At 35.9% G+C, this 6,612-nt stretch overlaps 1 pseudogene across 1 annotated transcript; it reads right to left on the minus strand.

Annotated features, from left to right (window-relative positions):
* Positions 1-672: 672 nt before the first annotated feature.
* LOC147539045 (G-type lectin S-receptor-like serine/threonine-protein kinase SD2-5 pseudogene) lies at positions 673-3,906 on the minus strand (annotated as a pseudogene). The gene is made up of 2 exons (XR_015225823.1): positions 3,752-3,906; positions 673-3,683 (listed from the first exon to the last, which is right to left on the minus strand). The product of XR_015225823.1 is annotated as a G-type lectin S-receptor-like serine/threonine-protein kinase SD2-5 pseudogene (transcript).
* Between the last annotated feature and the right edge of the window lie 2,706 nt (positions 3,907-6,612).

Here is a 6,612-nt window from a genome sequence, read left to right on the forward strand (position 1 = left end):
ACAAATGTAAAGAAAAGACTAACAAGATGGGAAGTGATTTTTCTTTTTTCAGTTCTTTATTTTCACGAATCTCACTGATGGATCAAGAAACCCCAAGTTTATATAAGGCGGAGTCTCGACTTGGATGATGCTCTTCATGTACCCGATACAGGCAAAAAACTTGGACTCGGTGATGGCATCAATTCGAAAAATACTAAAATATCTCATTCAAGCATACCTTCACGAAGAAAAAAACACTCGAAGTTTGGTTTGGAGTTCGAGCGTGGCAGAGCCAAGCCTGTCCTATAGTGTTTTAGGCTTATAGTTTCAAAAGGTTATCTACAACAAGCTAACAATCCAAGTATTTGGAAAAAAGTAGAGTGCAAGCAAAACAACCAAAAAAGCAACACAACCAAAAATGCCATGATGCATTGTGGTTGGTGGTCAAGGAGAAGCCAGTTCCAACGAACATTACCTGAGAAGCAAACCCGCATCACGTCGAGCAAAGTAGAGCCTTTATGTCGAGGCGTTCTCGTAAAGCCTCTAGGTCTAGGCGTTTTCATAGAGCATCTATTTCTAGGCCTGAGAGTGAAAGAAATGGGATTGTTCAAACAACACCAAAACGTAAAGCCTCTAGGTCTACGTGTTTTCGTAGAGCATCTATTTCTAGGCCTGAGAGTGAAAAAAATGGGATTGTTCAAATGACACCAAAAATGTGATTATAATAAACCGGACCGTGTACAGCGAAGAAAAATTAAACATGGTACAAGGAGGATAAACTATAAAACCTTTTATATCTTAATCTATTTTTTTTTGTTGAAGAATATCTTAATCTATTTTAGAAGCAACATGTATTATCTAGGCCCCGATAACCTAACAGCTGAAAGATAAGCATCACTATTACAATCCGAAGGACCAGACGAGGTTCCATCATCACTTATCGCTTTATAAACACTTGAATAATGGCGATAACCCATCTGAGATATTGTTGGAGGCTGAGGTATAATACATATACCTTCAAGCATTTGAACAACTTTACTCATCGAAGGTCGTAAATACATATCTTCTTGTATACACCACAAAGCAACCTTAATCGTGTTAAAAAGCCTCTCATCATCTTCAGTAATTTTCAAGCACGGGTCAATGACCTCTACCAGTTTCCCCTCTTCCGCCATTTTTAAGGCGAAAGATGGGAAATGAGCTTTCTCAGATTTTTCTGACTGATCAAAGTTCTTTCTTCCACCGATTATCTCAAGTAAAACCATCCCAAAACTATAAACATCGCTCTTCTCTGATATTGCATAGTTTGTGATCCATTCCGGGGCCAAGTAACCTCTTGTCCCTCTTAGAGTTGTAAATACATGACTTTGTTCTCTTGTCATTAACTTCGCTAAACCGAAATCTGAGACTTTAGCCAAGAAATTATCGTCGAGGAGTACATTTTCGGGTTTTATATCACAATGAACGATCTTCGAGTCACAGTCTTCATGAAGATAAGCTAATCCTTTCGCGGTACCAAGAGCTATATTGTATCTAGTTTCCCAGTCCAACATGAAACTCTCATCAGTGTTTTTCCTGAAAATCCATTTATCTAACGACCCATTTGACATGAACTCGTACACAAGAAGGCGGTGAGTTCCTTCCGCACAGAAGCCTTTGAGCTTAACCAAATGGATATGGTGGATACTGCCAATGGTGCTAACTTCCGCTCGAAATTCTTTTGTTCCTTGACCGACTCCTTCTAATTTCTTCACAGCTAGTTGAGACCCGTCTTTTAGCTCTCCTCGATAAACTGATCCAAACCCTCCTTGCCCAAGCTTCACAGTGAAGTTGTTAGTCGCTTCTTCAAGTTCTCTGAAGCTAAATCGAACTGGAGTTCCACTCAAGTTGAGTAAGAAATTATCCTCTTCAAAGTCATCGTCTGGTACTTGATCAGGCAATCTCATCTTTTTCTTGTGGTATCGATATCCCATATAGATCAAACCAGCTATAATTATTATCGTTCCAATAACTATGATAATCACATATGGAAACCGCTTATCTTCACCCTCTTCTCCCTTTCGTCCTGAATAATTATCCCCTGAAACCTTAATATAAGAAATAAAGCTGCCTTGTTTAGAATATTGCAGGCTTCCTATCTGATCAAACATATAACAATTTTCTGAACTAGTGTCAAAGAATATCACATGACACGAACAATTCTCAAGGCAAGCATTCTTGCAACCTGTTAGATCAGATTTAGAAACAGGATGAACGTATGGAAGAGCGAAATAATTGACTCTATCACTCACATTTATCATCTGCATTTGACCGATAGAGTTCTTACATGAAGGAAAAACTCCAGGATCGCAATTCGGGTAGGAGCTCAAAACTGCAGGGCACTGGCACTGATTATCACCACTACAAACATAATACGGATTACAAGACTCAGGCGTGCTGCACGAATCTTGAGGTATCTTCGTACTCTCTGCAGTACTTGATACTCCATCTTGAAGTTGAAGGTGATAGAACGAAATTAACCCGTTCCTGCCTAAAACAGCAGCCCAAGTAGCATTACTATTAGAATTTGATGAAAAGATAAACTGCCAAATGAGACCCTTTTTTCGATCAAAAAACCTCCATGAATTAGACTCCAAGGTTGCTGAATCGACATCTCCACCGATTTGATTAACAGTTTTTCGATTCTCTTGTCGAATAGACCAGTAAGGCTGTGGAGATTCAAAACCCGCATAAAGAAGCATATCTCCTGCCTGAATTTCAAGATAATAGCTAATCTTACCAGAGTTTGGAGCACTCGTAAGTTTCATTCCGTCTCTGAACTCTTGACCTGATAAAAGCGTGTCGGTTGGATGACTAAAGCTTTCCCAAATCAACGAACGATCTTTCCATAACACCAAATTGCCGGTGTTCTGTAACTCCATTGAAGTTGCCCCTTTATCTGCAGTATTTGTGAACCAAACTTTGGTTCCTCCACTTTCAAAGTAAACATTTCCATTCTTATCAAACACAAACTTATCAAAATTGTGAATTGGGTAACCAATATTTGCAGTCCAAATTACTCTTGAAGTTGTAATATGAACAACAACTAACATAAACAAAGTAACATCTTCAGAAGTTGTGGTGAATCCAAAAGCATAATTTGAATTATTAGATAACAAAAATAATCCATTATTGTCAACCCAATTCATTTGAGATCCTTGAAAACCAAGATGAATCTGGCCTATTTTTCTAACACTTGCTATACAGGTTTCAGATAGAAAGAAAAGGATAAAGAAAACAGATCCAATATGACATAAGGTAAACCTAGGTTTCATTGCTATACTACTCTAAGTAAAGAACCAGAAGGTGAACCAAATTTGGAAGAAGCAATTCAGAAGGATCAAAATTGAAGAAAAAAATAAGGAGGGGGTGAAAAATAGTCACAAAATTGACTAATTATGATACTTGAAGCTGCAAATTCAATTTCCTATAATCCCAAGAACCCATTTTTAAAATTCATATCTATAATCAAAGATGAGAAAAACCCAAACTTGTAGGGCTGAAAAAGATTTTTAGTTTACATTTTACAACTAAAAGAATTCTGAAATTGTTGAACTATATCTTTCTATGCTTCAATTTTGATATATACCAAGTATCACAAAAAAAAATCAAGTAAAATTAAACAAGAATGAGAGAACCATGAAGTAACAAAAATATGGGTTCTACTTCAACAACAAAAAAAAAAAAAAAAACAAAAATATGGGTTCTTTGCAACAAAAATATGGGTCCTCACCATCTCTTAGAAATGAGGTGGAGAGAGAAAGTCAAGTAGTGAAAACAGATCACATGGATTTAATCTTTGTTTTACACACAAATTGGTTTTGGGTCCTTGGTCTTTTTTCATAGTTTCAAAAGTAATGTCAAAACAGAGATAAAGAATGAGGAGATCTCTCTCTCTATCTCCCTCTCACTCTCTTACAGCTGGAGAATTGATATGTGATTGTGGGTTTTTGAGTGTTTGATGGTTTAAAAGATAAAAAGTAGAGAAAGGAGTTGTTATAATGTGGTAAGATTTTTTAGGTGGTGGGTAAAATCCAAAATAGGATTTGAAATGAAACTGGTCTATATTTTTATGAATGGTAGATGAGATTGGAATGAATGAGATGTTGGAAGATTTTAAGTCCAGGTTGGCTGAAGATAAGGAAAGGTCAAGTTACCCAAACCAACTGTATAACAAACACTACTTTATCAAGTGTTTGCTCTTCCATAAAGTGGAAGTTTCTCATCTTCTAATACATTCCATTAACGATATTAGTATATGTTTGTTTATTCGTCCAACCCAAGTTGACCTTTGTTAAATTTCGCGTAGGTGTACCTTCTTTTTATGTTTGGTCCTCTTTTACTCTTTTAGTATAAGGGCATTTGGACTGGGGTAATTCCTGTTTGATGTGAACTATACGGATTATATCCAATCAGAGTGTCCTTAGACTACTACCCCAATACTTCCATTTTGGTATGCTTAGCCTAAAATCCTATGAAAATATCAATAAGAGCATGGCTAAGAGCAAAAAGATGGGTGCCTTTCTAGGAACCCATTTGGCAATTTGCACTTGTGTGGTGGGGGGCACTCATTTGACTTGAAAAACTACTAGGAGGATTGAGTCAATTTCTAGATGTTAAAAAGTACCCAATCACAACATTGTTAAATATTATTAACCAATAAAAAAAGACATCATCCAAGGGCAATTCAAATTGTAATTGGAAGACACTTACTTGGCCTACACGACATTATTCTATAGGTTTCAAATGGACCACTAAGTAAATGATCCATTATTGGTTAGCTAAGGCACGAGTAGTATAAAACGGATTAGTCAGATATTGTTTAATTCAACGTTTAGTACCGGAGTTTTATTTCTAACAATTTATGTGTTTTTCTTGTGTAGGTGGCGTACATGAAGTTAGGCACGTAATTCGGAATAAAAATAACAAATCATCACATTTTCATCTCATGCGTCCAAAAGAAAGATAGCGCAAAGGTATTTTGATCATTATGTACCAGAAGTACTTTGGTCATCGTGGTCATAATCAGAGGTCAAATGGAAAGTAGAGTCAATGGTGAAACCGACGGCGAAGTCGGCAGTTAAATCGGAGTTCAAATGGCTAAGTTTTCGAAGAAAGAAGTCGAGGGGTATTTTGAACCTTTCGGGAGATTAGAAGATGTAAAAACAAATATGCAGGCACCCTTGGTTTCTAAATAAAAATCAACACCGAAACCCATATCCCAAAAGTCACAAGAAGGAAGACAAGGAATTTTACGAGCACCCTCTATAAGAAGACCAAATCAAATAAAAAGACCAGGTAAAGTCAAGGATTTGATTTTGGTTAATGAGAAAAGACAAGGACGCTGATGCAGAGACCTCCTCGTACACTCCCTTGCTTAGGTGGCGAATAAGACAAGAGATGTTTTAGTCTTTTCAGTCTTACGCCAAAAACAATCAATGTAAGTATGTTGTATGTAATTTATGCATGGAGGTGTACCTATTCATTGATAATGGAACAATCTCAATCGTCATGAACAATGTATCGAGGCTTCAACTATAAGCATTCATTGTTTTCCGAGTGGATGTAGGTTCTGGTTGTGGAAATTGTCAACACTAAGAAGTTTCATGATTAAACGTATATCTCTCCACTTAATTCGAATTGATTTTTGCTCAGATAATCTTAATATAGTACCTAAGTTAGAACCTACGTGATAAATCCAACCGGCCCCTTTTACTCCAAATCATCAACAAATAAAAGACCGGCCATGTTTGCCGAGCGGGAATGGAATGTGATTCCTGTGAATCACATTCCCATAACGTGATCCCTGAGAATCAGATTACTGTAGTTTGATGTTTGGTTTGACCATAAATGGGAATTTGATTCCTGACATATTCTTAATTAGGTGTTTGGTTCGTATAAGAATAGGAATGTAAATATTTGTAAAAGTTCACTTTTATCCCTACTTAAACTACATAAAATACACATCAACTTTTTTTTTAGCATAAAATATACACATCAACTTTGTTATATATTAAAATCAGTATTATTTTTTCAAATTCGTAGATATGAAATAATAACACGATACATCAAAGGCTTAGAATTTAAAGATAATAAATAAATGTCTTAATAAAAATTTATCTAAAATAAAATTTTGTTCGTAAACCGAAATAAAATTTTTTCTAAAATTAAGTTTTGTTCATAAACATAAATAGTACTTATTAATATCAAATCCCACAAAAAAAGAATTGGTAATTCAATATTTTGTTATAAACATAAATAGTACTTATTAATACCAAATCCTAAAAAAAAATTGGTAATTCAATATTTTGTTAAGGATGTCAATAAATATTAATATATGTGATTCAGGGGGAATGGGAATCACAAACCCACCTCCCCCTGGGTTTGCTATTGTCTCTTTTTGAGGGTATCACATTCCTGGACCCACACTATTCCTGGAAGCTAAACAATGATCTGGAATGTGATTTTCGAGAATCACATTCCATTCCCGCACGCCAAACATGGCCTCAAGGTTCAACAAATGTCAGGTCTGGGAAGATAGTCCAACTTTGACAATGGAAAGTCTCAAATCATGTTTTTAATATTTATGTCCTC

The sequence above is a fragment of the Eschscholzia californica genome, unplaced genomic scaffold, assembly GCF_041429995.1.
Source record: "Eschscholzia californica isolate CP2 unplaced genomic scaffold, dmEscCali1.0.p SCAF_5, whole genome shotgun sequence".
Taxonomy (NCBI): domain Eukaryota; kingdom Viridiplantae; phylum Streptophyta; class Magnoliopsida; order Ranunculales; family Papaveraceae; genus Eschscholzia; species Eschscholzia californica.